Raw genomic sequence first — 19,841 nt, 5'->3', positions numbered from 1 at the left:
TTTAACTAAAACAATATAAGACTGATAAGAGACAGGACAAAATTTACAAACACATACAGGAGGGATTGAGGGCCCTATTCCCATGGGAATTTACAATCTAGAAGGGTAGGAGGTTGAGAAACAGGAGGTGAGGACGGCAAGATTGAGAAAGATGTTAATACAGAGTTAGATAAGGGAAATGTTAGGTAAGTGAAATTAATTTATTATTGAGTTGGGTGGTAGGCTTCCCTGAACAGAAAAAGTCTTCAGGCAACATTTAAAGGAAGAAAGATTAGGGCAAAGCCTGACAGCATGAGGGAGAGTGTTCCAGAGGGTAGGTGCTGCGCGACAGAAGTCCTGCAGTCTAGCATTAGAGGAGGTGATAGTCTTGGATGCAAGGAGCAGGTCATTGTTGGATCTTAGTGGGCGGGCTGGAGTATACTTGTGTATTAGAGAGGATAGGTAGAGGGGAGTGGTGTTGGTGAGAGCTTTGTATGTAAGGGTGAGAATTTTGAATTTAATTCTTAGTACCAATTGAGCATCATTTAAACACCACGGCCTACACAGGTATTGTTGCTGACCATGTCCATCCCTTTATGACTACAGTGTACCCATCTTCTGATGGCTACTTCCAGCAGGATAATGCACCATGTCACAAAGCTCAAATCATCTCAAATTGGTTTCTTGAACATGACAATGAGTTCACTGTTCTCCAATGTCCTCCACAGTCACCAGATCTCAATCCAATAGAGCACCTTTGGGATGTGGTGGAACGGGAGATTTGCATCTTAGATGATCAGCCGACAAATCTGCAGCAACTGCGTGATGCTATCATGTCAATATGGACCAAAATGTCTGAGGAATGTTTCCAACACCTTGTTTAATATATGCCACAAATAATTAATGCGGTTCTGAAGGCAAAAGGGGATCCAACCTGGTACTAGCAAGGTGTACCTAATAAAGTGGCCATTGAGTGTATATATATATATATATATATATATACATACATATATATGTTAAAGGGACATAATACTTATATGCTAAATCACTTGAAACTGATGCAGTATAACTGTGAAAAGCTGACCGGACCGGAAAGTATCACCTGAGCATCTCTATGTAAAAAAGGAAGATATTTTACCTCACAATTTCCTCAGCTCACCAGAATTAGTTCTGTGTATAAAGTTATACTTCAGCTGCTGCCCAGCTGCAGGTAAAAAAATAAATAAAAAATTTAAGAAATGAACAGCAGCCAATCAGCATCAACAGTGCTGAGGTCATGAACTATTTTATTGTGATCTCATGAGATTTCCATTAACTCTTATGAGATTTCATAGTAAACTTCCTTTAACTGAATAGGGAAATAAGATGAGAGTGCACAAAGCTCGCTCCTTTGCTTGTCCCGGGATAGACATACTGATTTGCTGCTTAGAAGTCCTTTACAATGGGATATGGCTACTGAGGATTTTTTTAGGTAAAATATCTTTCTTTTTTACATAGAGATGTTCAGGTGATATTTTCTAGTCAGCTTTTTACAGCTAGGCTGCTGCACTTTCAAGTGTTTCAACATTTGGGTATCATGGCCCTTTAAATCAAAGTAAACATAAAAAGAAACAGATTATGTTAAACAAGAAACAATTTACTTGTTAATTTGCAAAATGACCACTTAGAAATTAGTGTAGCCGCTGCCTGCAGCTAGATAAGGGAGCAAACATGCTGAGTGCTTAGGTTTCATTCTGCCTCTTATGAGCATGGGCAAGAAACTGACTTGCTGTTTCTCTGGTGTTCACTAAACAGTAAACCAGCTCATGTTTCTCTATAAGATTGCCATCTAACTTACTACAGACACATTGCTCTCTCAGAATACAGAAAAAAAACACAGACTTTTTCACTCAACTGCTGCAATTGCCATCTAACTTACTACAGACACATTGCTCTCTCAGAACACAGAAAAAAACCCACAGACTTTTTCACTCAACTGCTGCAATTGCCATCTAACTTACTACAGACACATTGCTCTCTCAGAACACAGAAAAAAAACAGACTTTTTCACTCAACTGCTGCAATTGCCATCTAACTTACTACAGACACATTGCTCTCTCAGAACACAGAAAAAAAACAGACTTTTTCACTCAACTGCTGCAATTGCCATCTAACTTACTACAGACACATTGCTCTCTCAGAATACAGAAAAAAAACACAGACTTTTTCACTCAACTGCTGCAATTGCCATCTAACTTACTACAGACACATTGCTCTCTCAGAACACAGAAAAAAACCCACAGACTTTTTCACTCAACTGCTGCAATTGCCATCTAACTTACTACAGACACATTGCTCTCTCAGAACACAGAAAAAAACAGACTTTTTCACTCAACTGCTGCAATTGCCATCTAACTTACTACAGACACATTGCTCTCTCAGAACAGAAAAAAACCCCACAGACTTTTTCACTCAACTGCTGCAATTGCCATCTAACTTACTACAGGTAGCCTTCTGGAAAACAGCTTCATTATATTTTACCTACTACGTTGTTTTATTGTATGTGTTTGTATATTTAGTGATAATTCCTTTTGTTTTCTTTTTATTTTAAATGTATATATTACAGGCTGTGCTAGTCATAATTTGCATAGTTTAAGCAGCTCTTGTCCATTTATCTGTCTATTTGTCTTAATGGTTTTATTTCACCCCTTGTATGTCTGTCTTATCTCTGTAATATTTTGTTTTTTGATGTGTTTTTTTTTTTTTGGTTTCTGCATGATTGACCCTTAGCTTAAAATGTCCATAAATGTATCCTCCCACTCATTTTAACACACTTTTGTTGGGCCATCATTAACCAATATATCTCTATCTTTTAGACACATTGCTCTCTCAGAACACAGAAAAAAAAAACACAGACTTTTACACTCAACTGCTTCAATTGCCCTCTAACTTACTACAGGTAGCCTTCTGGAAAACGGCTTCCCTCCCACCCTACCCCTCACCCCACCCACATTTCCTCATTTATAGATAGTCTCCCACACAACTTTCACTCTCCTGAAATGACAGGTGCAAACACTGATCAGCACATCCTTCCATTCCCATAACCCCATAGAATACACAGTACTTTTATTATATTATGTTTCATATACCTTTTATTCCCTTATGCAATTGTTACAGTAATTCTGTGTCTTATGTTTTTAACTGGTTCCCAATTCTGTAAAAATTCTCAATATATTCATATTCCTTTTTGCTACCCTTTGTCTCTGTAACAAACTACACTATTCAATTACTCCTTCTCCCTCTCCACCTGCACTGTTCATTAGCCCATCTCTATTAAACTCACCTTACTTTTCTACTCATGAACTTTACCTATTCCTAAACACTCTCTCTACCCCCTGCAGCTCATCTCAAAAGCAGTCTCACTACTGCAAATCTGTATCTCATCTCATGTCACTCTCCCTCTTGCTTCTACTTACTGCTGGTGACATCTCCCCTAAATCCTGGTCCCCAACCACTGACAAGCTGTGCACATCCATGTGTACCATCCCATAGACTCAGAAAACAAAACTCTGCACACCTTACTCACATTCCTCTTGCATCTAAAGCTACTACCCCTTTCACTTGTGCACTCTGGAACTCTCGCTCTGTTTGCAACAAACTCACTTCTATACATGACCTCTTCATCTCCCGCTCCCTCAACCTTCTGGCCCTAACAGAAACCTGGCTCTCTTTCCTAGACACTGCATCCACTGCTGCTCTGTCACATGGGGGTCTCCACTTCAGCCACACTCCCAGGTCTGGTAATAGACAAGTAGGTGGTGTAGGTATTTTACTTTCCTCTCGTTGCACCTTTCAACAAATACACCCTATCTCTTCCCTCACTTTTCCCTCATTCGAAACCCACATGATTCGCTTATTCTCCCCTCTCTCTGTACGTGTTGCAGTCATACAGGGAGTGCAGAATTATTAGGCAAGTTGTATTTTTGAGGATTCATTTTATTATTGAACAACAACCATGTTCTCAATGAACCCAAAAAACTCATTAATATCAAAGCTGAATAGTTTTGGAAGTAGTTTTTAGTTATAGCTATTTTAGGGGGATATCTGTGTGTGCAGGTGACTATTACTGTGCATAATTATTAGGCAACTTAACAAAAAACAAATATATACCCATTTCAATTATTTATTTTTACCAGTGAAACCAATATAACATCTCAACATTCACAAATATACATTTCTGACATTCAAAAACAAAACAAAAACAAATCAGTGACCAATATAGCCACCTTTCTTTGCAAGGACACTCAAAAGCCTGCCATCCATGGATTCTGTCAGTGTTTTGATCTGTTCACCATCAACATTGCGTGCAGCAGCAACCACAGCCTCCCAGACACTGCTCAGAGAGGTGTACTGTTTTCCCTCCTTGTAAATCTCACATTTGATGATGGACCACAGGTTCTCAATGGGGTTCAGATCAGGTGAACAAGGAGGCCATGTCATTAGATTTTCTTCTTTTATACCCTTTCTTGCCAGCCACGCTGTGGAGTACTTGGACGCGTGTGATGGAGCATTGTCCTGCATGAAAATCATGTTTTTCTTGAAGGATGCAGACTTCTTCCTGTACCACTGCTTGAAGAAGGTGTCTTCCAGAAACTGGCAGTAGGACTGGGAGTTGAGCTTGACTCCATCCTCAACCCGAAAAGGCCTCACAAGCTCATCTTTGATGATACCAGCCCAAACCAGTACTCCACCTCCACCTTGCTGGCGTCTGAGTCGGACTGGAGCTCTCTGCCCTTTACCAATCCAGCCACTGGCCCATCCATCTGGCCCATCAAGACTCACTCTCATTTCATCAGTCCATAAAACCTTAGAAAAATCAGTCTTGAGATATTTCTTGGCCCAGTCTTGACGTTTCAGCTTGTGTGTCTTGTTCAGTGGTGGTCGTCTTTCAGCCTTTCTTACCTTGGCCATGTCTCTGAGTATTGCACACCTTGTGCTTTTGGGCAATCCAGTGATATTGCAGCTCTGAAATATGGCCAAACTGGTGGCCAGTGGCATCTTGGCAGCTGCACGCTTGACTTTTCTCAGTTCATGGGCAGTTATTTTGCGCCTTGGTTTTTCCACACGCTTCTTGCGACCCTGTTGACTATTTTGAATGAAACGCTTGATTGTTCGATGATCACGCTTCAGAAGCTTTGCAATTTTAAGAGTGCTGCATCCCTCTGCAAGATATCTCACTATTTTTTACTTTTCTGAGCCTGTCAAGTCCTTCTTTTGACCAATTTTGCCAAAGGAAAGGAAGTTGCCTAATAATTATGCACACCTGATATAGGGTGTTGATGTCATTAGACCACACCCCTTCTCATTACAGAGATGCACATCACCTAATATGCTTAATTGGTAGTAGGCTTTCGAGCCTATACAGCTTGGAGTAAGACAACATGCATAAAGAGGATGATGTGGTCAAAATACTCATTTGCCTAATAATTCTGCACTTCCTGTATACCGACCCCCTGGCTCCGCAACTCAATTTTTAGATCACTTGGCTGCCTGGCTACCCTATTTCCTTTCCTCGGACACCCCTGCCCTCATTCTTGGCGACTTCAACATCCCCCTTAACAATCCCACTGCCTCATCTGCTAAACAACTTCTGCAACTCACTTCCTCTTTCGGTCTGTCACAATGGACTGATTCTCCCACTCACAAAGACGGTCACTCTCTTGACCTGATCTTTAGCTATCGATGCACTCTCTCAAACTCCCTTTTTCCTCTTTCTGACCACCATCTCCTTACCTGCAACATATCATCCCTTCCTACAACTCTCCCACCTTCTACTCCTCACACCAAACTTCACAGAAGCATTAGGTCTTTAGATCAGCAACAACTTGCTAATTCCCTTAAACCGCTCCTCTCATCCTTCTCCTCCTTTTCCTGCCCTGAACAATCTATCTGCCACTATAATTCCACCCTTATATCCGTCCTTGACAATCTCGCCCCTCTCGGAAATCGCACACCTATCCCCATATACTCCTCTGACACGGTACCTATGCAGATGTTCCCGTACTGCTGAGCGGCATTGGAGAAAATCACGGAGTTCAGCTGATTTTCTTCATTACAAATTCATCTTGAACTCCTACTACTCTGCCCTTAATCTCCACAAGCAACACTACTTCTCTACCCTTATCTCTAATGTTTCTTCAAACCCAAAACGTCTGGTCTCCACTTTCAATACTCTCCTCCGCCCTCCCCCACTTCCTAATACAACTTCTCTGTCAGCTCAAGACTTTGCCAGTCACTTCATTAACAAAATTGATTCCATCAGACATGAAATCAGCTCTCAACATAATTCCATTCTCTCCCCCCCTCAAATACTCTCACTCAACCACAACCCTCATAACCTGAAACTTAGTTCATTCTCCCCTGTTACTGAGGAAGAGGTTTCGGCACTTATACTGCGCTCTCACTTCACTACCTGTCCCCTTGACCCTATCCCCTCACAGCTGCTCCCCTCTCTCTCTGCTACCCTTACCCCTATACTAACACACATTTTCAACCTCTCCCTTAGCACTGGTACATTTCCCTCATCGATGAAACATGCACTGGTCACACCTATCCTCAAAAAACCTTCCCTTGATCTTACCTCCCCATCCAACTACCGCCCTATTTCCCTCCTCCCTCTTGCTTCAAAGCTTCTCGAAAAACTAGTATATGCACGCCTATCCCATTTCCTTACGTTAAACTCCCTTCTTGACCCGCTACAATCTGGATTTCGTCCCTATCACTCCACAGAGACAGCTATTGTTAAGGTCACCAACGACCTGCTTACAGCTAAATCAAAAGGCCACTTCTCTCTGCTTATCCTCCTTGATCTGTCCGGAGACTTTGACACTGTCGACCACCCTCTTTTGCTCAAAACCCTCCAATCCTTCGGCATCTGTGACACAGCCCTTTCGTGGCTCTCTTCCTACCTGTCAAACCGTACCTTCAGTGTAGCCTTCTCTGGGGCCTCCTCTGCCCCGTCACCACTTTCTGTCGGAGTACCGCAAGGCTCTGTCCTCGGTCCCCTTCTCTTCTCAATCTATACGTCATCACTAGGTTCCCTAATTAAGTCCCACGGTTTCCAATATCATTTGTATGCCGATGACACCCAAATCTACTTCTCTGCACCAGAACTATCTCCTTCCTTTCACTAATTGTCTTTCTCACATCTCTTCTTGGATGTCCTCTCACTACCTCAAGCTAAATCTCTCCAAAACTGAGCTCCTCATTTTCCCCCCTTCTTCCAAAATCTTCACCCCCAATATCTCTATAACTGTCGACAACTCCATCATTACCCCTACCCCGCATGCCCGATGTCTCGGGGTCACATTTGACTCAGATCTTTCCTTCACTCCTCACATTCAGTCCTTGGCTACAGCCTGCCGCTTCCACCTTAAAAACATCTCTAAAATTAGACACTTCCTTACACAAGACACAACTAAGATTTTAATCCACTCTCTCATTCTTTCCCGCCTTGATTACTGCAACTCTGTCCTCTCTGGTCTCCCCACCTGCCGCCTAGCTCCTTTACAATCCATAATGAATGCCTCTGCCAGACTCATCTTCCTTACACGTCGCTCTTCATCTGCTGCGCCTCTCTGCCAATCCCTTCACTGGCTTCCTCTTGCCTCTAGGATTAAACACAAAACTCTCACTCTTACATACAAAGCCCTCAATTGCACTGCTCCCCCCTACATCTCAGACCTTGTCTCCAGATAATCTCCCTCCCGTCCCCTTTGCTCTACTCATGACCTCCTACTCTCCTCCTCTCTTGTCACCTCATCACACTCCCGTTTACAGGACTTCTCCAGACTGGCTCCCATCTTGTGGAACTCTCTGCCTCACTTCACAAGACTCTCTTCTAGTTTTAAAAGCTTCAAGTGCTCCCTAAAGACTCTACTGTTCAGGGACGCATACAACCTACACTAACCTTTCCTAATACCAGTTCCTCTCCTCCACTGCAATCCCCTGAACCCCCTTAGCATGTAAGCCTAAGAGTCCAGCTGTTTGTAGATCACCTTCTTAAGAGCTGACTACAACAGTGCAACTCTTGTCAGGGCCCTCTACCCTATAATTGTTTTGTTGTACTCCCCCCTTTGTTTATAGCGCTGCGGAATCTGTTGGCGCTCTACAAATAACCAATAATAATAATAATAATAATAAAAGATGTGCCTTCCTTTAGAGAACACAGACCCTTGTGGAGCTGTTACAGGAAGTAATGAACACTGTACAAATGAAGTTAAAAAAAAAGAAGCAAAGGGTAAAATCATTTTAAAATCACAAATTATACATATTGCAATGATTTATATTGTCTAACTAACTGCTTAGTGCTTTTATCCCTTTACTTAGCAACCCCAAATGTCTCAGATCTACAAACCACCCCTGCTGCAGGTATGAGAAGGTGGATTATTTCAAATTTAGATAGGGCTTAACAAGGGGAAATATACCCCCCCAACTGTCCCGATTTTCGCGGGACAGTCCCGATTTTAGGGGTCTGTCCCCCTGTCCCGAGTTGCTAGCCATCTGTCCCGATTTGCCCCAGGCAGTAAAAAAAAAATTCTATTGGGCCCATACTCAGAAGCAGCTGGCTTTGCTCTCACAGGGTTAGATACCTGTTATATTCCCTGTGAAAAGGAATGGTGTGTGGGTTAAGCAGGAGTAAGAAGGCTGTATACACTGTGACCACGGGTAATGGTGACCTCTCTAACCTACCTCTGGTAGTGATGATGTCTAACCCCTGGTGATAATACTAGCATGCCTTCAGTTTTAGACAATGAGCAGTGCTAATACCAGGGTAATGAACAGTGGTAGCCGCAGACTGCCAGCTAATGTGCTTGCCAACCCCAGGACCCCATACAATGAATTACAGATACCCATATATGATGTAGTGTGTGTGTCTATCTGTATCCATAACTGTGTGTGTGTGTATCTGTATGTATAAATTTATGCTATGTAGTGTGTGTGTGTCTGCATGTATAAATGTAAGCTATGTAGTGTGTGTATGTGTATCTGCATGTATAAGTGTGTATCTGCATGTATAAGTGTATGCTATGTAGTGTGTGTGTGTCTGCATGTATAAGTGTATACTATGTAGTGTCTGTGTATCTGCATGTATAAGTGTATGCTGCATGTATAAGTGTATGCTATGTAATGTGTGTGTGTGTATCTGCATGTATAAGTGTATACTATGTAGTGTCTGTATCTGCCTGTATAAGTGTATCCTATGTAGTGTGTGTGTATCTGCATGTATAAGTGTATGCTATGTAGTGTGTGTATCTGCATGTGTACGTGTATGCTATGTAGTGTGTGTGTATCTGCATGTATAAGTGTATGCTATGTAGTGTGTGTGTATCTGCATGTATAAGTGTATGCTATGTAGTGTGTGTGTATCTGCATGTATAAGTGTATGCTATGCAGTGTGTGTGTGTATCTGCATGTGTAAGTGTATGTTATGTAGTGTGTGTGTATCTGCATGTATAAGTGTATGCTATGTAGTGTGTGTATCTGCATGTGTAAGTGTATGCTATGTAATGTGTGTGTATCTGCATGTATAAGTGTATGCTATGTAATGTGTTTGTATCTGCATGTGTAAGTGTATGTTATGTAGTGTGTGTGTATCTGCATGTGTAAGTGTATGCTATGTAGCGTGCTACTGTGCATTTTTGCTGACTTTAAAGGCCAGAATCTAGAATATTAATGGGGAATGCAGAGAGTAGTTTTAAAGAATTTATTATTAAATGTGCAATTAAGATAAAAATATTTAGCAATGTCTTTGCAAAGGCTAATTAAATACAGCGCTCACATAGCCATACCAGTGGTTTGAGCTTGTGTTTGATTTGCTGCCTAAGTGTATTAAAATATTTGACTTTATTTAGAATTTTATTTTTTATTACTTTGGTCTTATGATTTTTTAAGCCCCGCCCACCACATTTCTTTTTTTTTTTGCGGGGGGGGGGGGGGGGGGGGCTCCCTCTTTTGAATTTTGAAATGTTGGGAGGTAGATTATAGATAGATATAGATAGCTAAATAGATTTAAATAAGAGGATTCTATTATGTAAAAAAAAAGTCTTATATTAGTTTCAAAACAGTACTATTGTGACTTCATCGGTAACCAAATCTAATAACAAATAATATTGTGTTGCATGTATATTATTTGCAGATAATTTACATATTATAGTTGTTTTTCTCATTTTTCAAAACTTTCCCTCACACTGCATACCCCTAATGTTATCAGTAAAAAAAACAACCTCTTAAATGTATTATCTAACATCAAATTGAAGACACATTAGAGAATACACATCTAAACGAATTAAAAATCCACTGCCTACTATAGTTTTATCGTAGCTTTATAACATACGTTTTCTAATCCTTTTTATGCTAAAACATTTCAGCATTTTAATGACTATACATCATAACTCATCTATCCTGAACATGCACATTGCAGTTTAAAAACATAGTACGAATTTGAACGATTAGTTTGCATTTTACAAACTGATTTCACAACTGAATGTAATCGGCAGCTGTGTACAAGCTCTCACATAACTCCTCACTGATGATGATGATGTTGCGTGCAAAGCCCACATACTAAACCTTACAGTAAACCGGTCACGACAAGTCCCTCCCTGCTCTGTGCATAGTAAATCAACGTGACCCTCCTCCCAAAAACTAGACCCTTCTCATTCCCTTCTCGCAACGCATAGAGCTGATGTGTCTGCTGGCTGCCTGCATTAGTCACTACTAAGGAGGTGAGTGCGTGTCTGCTGCTGGGCTGGGGCTCACTGCCTGAGGAAAACTTGCTTCGTTTTAGGGGAGACGCTTCTGAATAACAATTAGCGAGTTCTGTGCTTAGAAATCTGTTTAGCTGGTTGTTTGTGTGGACCTCATTGCTAGTTAAACGCTTGGGGTAAGGAAACGTGTTGTCTGCCCATAGCTGTGAGATCAGCGCTCCTGTTAAATAATCTGTGAGTTGTGCTTTTCCTTTATGCTTATTTGTAGCTCATGTGTTTTCTTTCTTTTGTTCTTTCTTTTTTTTTTCCCTTTCTTTTTCTTTCTTTCCTCGAATATTTGTTCCCCAATTCTTATTTCTCCACACATTTCCATATAATGTTTTCGTCTTTTTTACCATTTCACTTTTCCAGTTCTCTCCTCATCTTTTATATGCTAATCATTTATTTATGTAAATCTGCATCAGTTTTGTCTAGACTACATTTATAGGAAATGCTTTATTTACCTGTAGTTTGAATGCTAGTAAGTAGTTTATCTCTCAATCTTAGATCCTGTTCAGAAAAACAAATACACTGATTGTAATTCGAGTTTTATTGTATCCTGAGTTCAGGATCAACTGTTTTTCTTTTTCTAACTTTGTAGACTTTACTGTAAATAGGTATCACTGTTGCTTAGGGCAGAACATGTGTATTTAGATAGATAGATGATAGAAAGAAAAGCTTTATTGCACAATAAGACCTAGCAAGGAAGAGAGTAGATTTGTATGCAATCTAAATAGGCCTATATAATCTAATGCCAACTTTATTTTTCCTCTCTTTTTACTGAACAGGAAGGCACTGAGATGCACACATCACATGAAGCCTGTCTATGGCTATGCTAGGAGCTAACTATCCTTGTGAGATAGTGTTCCTGTTAAAGTGGACCATGCAGGAAATATAACCCTGGAGCTGTAGAGTTGGAGAGCTACAGTTTTCTGGAGATTTATTTTATTCATTTGGCACACTTTTTCCAAACATTTTTGGCTGACTTTTTCTTTCCCTTGTTTGGACTTGGACTACAATGAGTCTTCCTCTTAGCTTGAATTGCAGTGATACTTCACGGCTTAGGAGTTTCCTGACTCAACTCTTACAGCAGCTAAACCAGGTCAATAGCACCAGCTCCACAGCAGAGGAGAATGTGGACAGCGATGATGCCTACTTGTATATTTTGCTTATCATGATCTTCTATGGCTGCTTAGCAGGGGGTCTTATTTTGGCTTACACACGCTCCAGAAGAAAGGATTCAAAAAATGACCCCTACCACTTGTATATAGAGAGGGAATGGGGGAGAAGTGCGAAGAATGTACCCAGCCTAGATGATCAATATGAAAGGGGCAGCATAGAAAGCCAACAATTGCTATGAAAGAGTTAGATGTTTTTACCTCAGCCCCAGGCTAAACCCTCTCTCAAAAGACCTAAGAATTCTGAAGAAACAATGGCCCTATCATTTTATTGTCTAGTGCCAGGCATGTGTTTAAGGAATTTTATAAATAAAGCCTGCTTGGTGTAGCTATTTGCTATATTTGTCTCAGAGAGTAGATTTTTGTATGCTTTGAACAACATGAAACAACTGAAAAACGTAAAGACATCAGTCTCATTTTTATTTTACATTCAAGATTCTGATCAGATACCTTGGTTCAAAACTAGGCACCACTGTCTTTAAAATAGTGTTCTTTTATAAGGATTCATGTTTGGTTATACATCAACACCCTCTATAATTTAGCTGCCCATATTCACTTCTGCATACATTATCAGTGCCATTCAGTAGGATTCATTTATTTCCTTTTCGTGTACTATACAGTATTCTTTTGTTTTCTTCTCGTAATTATAAGACATTTTAATCTCATAAAATGCCATATATCTAGATATAATTGTTTACAAACCAGCTGCTTTATTCCTGTATCGCTGACATAACTCAGTGAGCAAAATGTTCTTATAGGCCTCTCCCTCAGCCTTTCCAGCTTTACAAGTTTTTTACATTAGTCTATGCAATTTATCCACAAAATAATGGAGAGGTTACTGAGATTTAAATAATCAGCTGGATGATACAGTAACAACAAGTGAAGGTAGACAGGCTTGCAATACACTTTAGTAAATTAGAAAAGCGTATTTGTTGGTAAACTTTTTTTTTACCATGGGGGGAAATATGCTACAGTTGTATGCATTTTTTTAAAGGGACATTGCAGTGCAAAAATGACATACCTTAATCATTAGAGCATGTCATTTTTTACTATTTGCTGTCTTTAACCCCTGCAACACGGGTAAACACATAGGCAAAGTACTTCTTGCTATGCACAAGCACTGCAGCCCCCAAACTGAACATAGCCGGTGATTGGTAAGGCCTCACAAATTCCACTGTCAATTGGCTCACTAGCTATTTCCTGCTTGGGACCAACAGTTCTTGATGACTCCTAAGTGGGACTTTATTTGTGTATTTAATTCCTTTGCAGGGACTAGATATATAAAGTTCCACAGTAAGTAGTGCTAAGATTACATGCTTTAACAAATTAGAGTATGTCATTTTTTTCCAATACAATATCCCTTTATTGAAAATATTTTATAAGGATTTTTTTTTCTCAAAATGATATATTAAAATGTACTTATTTGTGAATTCCTTTGTCTAGATTTTGGTCAACTATTTTTAAAGAGACACTAAAGTAAAACAATGTATTTCATGTGCTAAAAATTCTGTTTACTCATTATAAAATTGTGTACAGTCTTTTATATGCACACTTTCTGAGGCACCAGCTATTATTGAGCATGTGCAAGAGTTAATAGTGTATCTGTATATGAGCCTGTGATTGGCTGATGGCTGTAACATGATACAGGGGCCAGCAAATTTAAGAAATTTCAAATTTATGAAAACAAAATTCTACTGTTCATTTTGTGCTATTGTATTACCTTTTACTATGCATTTGTTAGTTATGCAATTTGACTGTATTTAATAGTCCTTTAATTATTTTGCTGAGTTTAGGAATCTTGGTTGCAAGAAGTCCATGTATATATTTTATCAATTTATTGTGTAATAGGCTGTTTTTTACTTAGAGTCAGTTGACTGATTTCTTATAGAGAACTTAGCTTGCCTTCTCTACAGCTTATCTGAGACAAATAGATGAGTGTAATATTTTAATTGATCCAGTAAAATGAAATACTTTTAACCTGTTGTTGGTGTACGGAAAAATACAGCAATTAGTACTTTTATTTGTTTGTAAAATACGTACACAGTTATGTGGTATATTGTATATATTAATCATTTAGAATGTTCCCTGTTCTCATACTGTTTGTTCAGAGTTAAATCTTTGTGATATTCCTTTCATTGCTCATATTATGATGCCAAATGACTAAAACTCCACTAAGACCTCCATGACCCGCTAAAATTTACTAGGATACTCTGTTTAAATTATACAAGCAAATACTGCAGTGGATTGTTTACTAGACTCATGCCAAATATTTACCTTTATAGCTGCTGAATATCAAGTTTACAGGGGGAGACATTTGCAGTGTCACTGCTATATATGTGTTTTTACTAATATGGTGTCGACAGAAAACATAAAGCAGTCTTTATAGGTGCAGGTTTTATATAGAAAGCTATGTACAACATCTTTTACTAGTTTTGCCAGCTTGGTATGTGATTTGCTGAAGGGGGTATCGCCCTCCCTTGTAGCAAGAATGGTTTTAACATATGTTTTCAATCTCAATTCTTAATAGAGGAAGTGAAAGCCCCTCAGTGAGGAAGTGAAAGCCCCTCAGTGACATTCAATTACATTTGTATACCTTATAAAAGGTTCCCAGTACAGTATTACTGCTAGATAGTGTTGATTTTTTATTTAATTGCATTGGATTGAAGGTTTTTGTTAAGAGCCCAGAAAAAGAACTACTGTAAACATAGTTAACACAAGATTTATAAATTAAATGGTTGTCCCTTGTTTGTTTGTTTGTTTGTTTTTATTAACAAGTTGGCATTAAATACTTTATAAATAAATAAAAGCTAATGACCTTTTTGGGGCTTCTTAATTTGAACAAGTAGTTGTTTGCAAATACATTTTGGTTGCCATTATATCAATTGTTTACTTTGACCAATGAATGTCTTCAGTACCTGTGTGCCTTACCAGACTGCCTTAATAATAAATACATTTTAGTCTCATTAATGTGAATGCATGTAGTGATTTTCAGAAATTAAAGTGATGATGAATTCTAGCGTTTCAAAAATGCTAGGATTTACCATCACTGATAATAAAGGCGACTTTTATTCATCAGCTTAAAAAAAAACTGATGAATAGGTACCTTTATTTTGCCACGGCTTCAGTGCTAACCTAAGCCCATGGCACAGCTCAGTTTTTCAATGAGGTGAGCTTTCCACCTCTTAGCCAGTAGCTGTGCTTGCCTTTTGGCATTATGCTGTAAGCTAGCACAGCTATTGGCTAACTAAAATATTACTTTATTTTGACTTGAAAGGACATTGTTAGGCGTTATCTTATAACCGGGGGTATAATTTGACATTTAGCAGTATTCTTCACCTAGAACTGAATGGGTTACTTGGTGAAATCTCGGGAACAACAATCAGACAGGCAGCAAGTAAAGTCTAATTACTGTTCTGTTTATTATAAGGCATCACTTTTATAGACTGGTTACAGTATATGGGGTTAAACAAATGACGTATCATAATCACACCATTTCACACAGTATGCTTAGAACAAAGAACTTCATAGTAAAAATAAGGAGTAAAAAGGAGTATTTTTAATGAGCGAGGAGTATAAAAAAGTATACCAAGACGCATCACCAACAACATAGCAAGGCCATCGGACAAATTATTGAGATAAAGTGAGATAAATTATTCTCACAGTATAATAACTACCTTTTAATGAAACATAATGAACTCATCTTAAAATGGTATGCTTACACAAAATGGATTACTAGAGACAAAATGGTGTCATTATGGTTATATATTCTTAAATTCCACCCTTTTATTCTACTAGAATAATTTACTATGAAAATTAAACATCTATATAAAAGGCACAGAAAATTAGTATATCTACTAATAACAATGTAAGCCTAATACTACGGTATAACATGAATCTGATATAAACACTAATAATTTACTAATTATTTCATGCAACCTAAATTCTCTCAATCGAGGGGGGGAAGAAGCAAGAGCGCTTCTAGCTAATACCCAATACCTTGCTTCTTCCCCCCCCCCCCTCGATTAGGATAAGCTATTCGGGTAGCCTAGAGGAAGCTCCCATAACCCCAAGAGCCTATACCCATACAGCGCAAGAGTATATAAACCTACAAACAACTTAAATTCTCTCGCACTCCTGTATGAGGACAAAATACAATCATAACATTATTAAAACTACACAATCTTTTAAAAGATAATCACATCTTTATGGTAAGATAATTCCTTTCACTGACAAACACCTGGCATTACAAAACTCAAATAGCAGATACCATTGAAGTTAATAAAGGGAAAAATAAATTTGCTTTCATAACACAGATCCAATGAGAGCCATTGTTAGTAGAAAATATACCACCAATACCATTATAATTATACTACTCCCAAAACTCATATTTCTCTGTATAATTGATATAAATTTCTAGCTGAGACGTGTAATCACTCTTTTATTTCAAGTAGTTTGATTATACACTAAGAAATAATTACAATGGGAAATTCCTACTAAAACTTCCTATTCTCATACCCTTCCCCACTGTAAGACACATATATCCCTTCTTCGCTTAAATATTAAGGGGCGGTATAGAAACACGGGGGAACCTTCTGTGTTCTACAATGGTGAAGGGTCTAGAATATTCTGAGATATTGCAGCATTTTCTTTAACAATAAAGGTGCAAACATATTCTCTATACTCAGTGGGCCATACTGTAGGTTACAATACTGCAAGTTTTAAAGTTACACTTATCTTGAGGATTACTTTGTTTATGTACATAAACTACAATGTGTACTAATACAAATAAGGCATACTTTTCTGTAGATAAAGCTATATGACTTCTTATAACTAATATGATCAATAAAAATAACACAATTACAAGAGAATACAAAACAAGCAATATAAGTAAAGAAGTTAAAACAATACTTGCCTAATTTAGCTGTGGATGACTCTGTAACAGCGTAACAGGTCCTCAACTCCAACAGTCAAGGCACAGTCCAGAGAAGAATAGTCTTTCTGAGGACACACATCATAGGAAACAGTCATAGATTACCCAGAGTCCAGTCCTGGGGCTGGTACCAGCGTGCAAAGCAAAAAATGGATCCAAAAGATAGTTCAGCAACTTTTACTGCAGTATGGTGGTTAAAACAAACTTGACAAAGGTATTTTTATCTTCCTTTTTTTCCCTTCACCTAGGTGCCAGGCATCTCTTTATTTAAAAGGTTTACTTGCATTCAATCTTTTGGAGAGTGCACTATGGACTTTTATCTGTACAGATTTACCTAAATATGAAAAACTCCAAAATAATTTAGTTAGTGTTTTTTGTTTTTTTCTGGATACAGCTCCATGGTCTCATTCTGCAAATACAAATATTTTGTTGACAACTTGTCTAAATATTTTAGGTTTATTTTCTTACTTAAAAACAATCACCCAAATCACATAAATAAAGCTACTCATCAATACTCCCCGCTTTGTTCACGTGAAACACCCTATGCGTCATGCAAACACAATATGACAGCAAACTAAAAGACAGTCCATGCACCCCTAAAAGAAGTAGTATCCTTAAAATCAGGAAAAAATCAAATACACCTCAATATTACATTCATACAGCACCCTTCCACACACATTTCCTGAAAATAAAAACATTCTCTAAAAAATCATTTAAAAACAACTGTCCACTTCTCAAAACATTAACAGCCGGCACAAACTTTTAGCAAAAACAATCAACCTGAAAGCAAGCACATATACTTACATGCCCTGAAACACAGCACTTATAAATACTACATTCTAACAAAACACTACAAATAATTAAAATCCTATAGCAACCTTTAGCTATGTTTTTGTAAATTTTACCATGCACAATACTATAAAATGCTAATAATGCAATCACTTTAGAAGATCAATACACTCTAGTTGCACATTTACAAATAAAATCCCTAGCCATAAATTGACAAAGAGAACACACAATACTATATTCTGGGAAAGGTTAGAAAATAATGGCATTGCTACTGCTCTATGGTTTCTGCTTGCATGCATAGAGCAAACCCACTGTTAAAGAATCATGTTTGTCACAAATAATTTGGGAAAAGCTTTAGAATCCAGTCTATTGGCGGCAGTAACCAGCCACGTAGCCGTTACATGCTATGCTATGCTATACTTTAATATATTCAGGATTTTAATAAATACACAATTATTTTAGTTTGTTTATTTTTTTATACAATTTGATATTTAACATTGTTGCAGCTCTCTGATCAAATATAACAATTGTATATAACAAAATAAAATTTCTGAAAATAATAACAATAATTTACACTAATAGATTAAAAGGACAGTTTACCCAAAAATCTTCTCCCCTTTAAATTGTTCCCAATGATCCATTTGTATTCAATAGTTTACAAGTAGCTTCTTCACCCCTATTTTGGCATTTGAAATAACTGATTCAGCCTGTGGTATACCCACTTATAGTAAAAAAATTGTATACTGGAGTCTCATCTATTGAATAGCCTAAGTAAACACAGCCAGAAGAAGAAATTACACTCACCGTGGGGTACAGGGTAGTTAAGTAATAAAATGACAATTTTCCATTGCTCTGTCTAAGCACTGAGCTCCAGTTTTCCAGACAAATATCAGATAAGGACAATGAGATATACTATTACCTGAAACTCAACCCATTGTAATAGGCTGTGGTTTAAAAGCAGCTAATTCATACATACAAATAAACCTGCAAATTTCTCCTACATTGTATACTATACAGCTGGTGTAACAAATCATTGAAAACACAACATAAAAACAATTTTACAGTATACTGTCCCTTTAAGTGCTGACCATTTATAATATTTATATTACATATATAACTTAGCCATGATTAGAAAACTTGTACTATTTACCATTAAAATTCTACTTCTTTACTGTATCATAACCTGCATATATTTAAATAAGAGCCATCACAGCATAAATAATATTGCAAAATAATATGTTACCAGTTTATATTAAAACTCTATGGAATTACTCTACTTGCAAAAGAAACAGACCCAAATACTTTAGATACATTTAATAACATACAGCGTCTTTTCTTTTCTCTTTTTTCACAAACTCCTTGCATAAATCTTGGACATACTTAAATCAACCTATTAATCACTTACCAGAAAAAAAATCATTTTTATTTTCCAGACCTAAAATCACGCACATCATTGAACTTGCAAATTCCTTAGTTCACTTGCAAAAACAATATATTTATATGCCTTAGACACATCACATCGCTCATCAATCCTATTATTGGCACACAGAATTAAGCATTGTACACATTTTTATTATTACATGACTTTAAAATCACGTTACAGCAATAACACTTCAAGCAAATCATTACAGCGTGAGATTTCTTAGCTTATAAACACTGATACACACACAGTTAAATTAATTACCAGTCAGAAAACATAGATAAAAAATAAAGCACCAAGGTCAGCTTTTGCAGCGATTGTAAGAAATACACACTCATCTCTCAACTTGCATAACGTAAATATTTCACTCACTGAATTCACTGCCAACATTTATTCTTAAGCAATTTTAACATACATCAAACTTTTAAAGACACAGGAAAAACATTTTATTAACGTTCTATCTCTTTAAGGAAAACATATTTCAAACATATCAGGGAAAATAGAAACACGTCAAGATGAACTCTCCACCAAATTTAAAATGTTTACAAAACTACTAAGAATGGCCATTTTCTAAGCAATTTAGGATTCTAACAAATTATTTTTAGACAATATGATAAATCCTCAGATATTTAGTAGGGAGTAAACCTTTTACACGGGAAACATTGAAACATCAGACAAACACTTCTTACACAGAATCTCCGTTACACAGAATCTCTGTTTTGTTACTGCAAAGACCATAAAACAGAAAGAAAGAGTTTTCA

Source organism: Bombina bombina, chromosome 1 (genome assembly GCF_027579735.1).
Source record: "Bombina bombina isolate aBomBom1 chromosome 1, aBomBom1.pri, whole genome shotgun sequence".
Classification (NCBI taxonomy): Eukaryota; Metazoa; Chordata; class Amphibia; order Anura; family Bombinatoridae; genus Bombina; species Bombina bombina.
The sequence above is the reverse complement of the archived record's forward strand: the minus strand, read 5'-3'. Positions refer to the sequence as shown.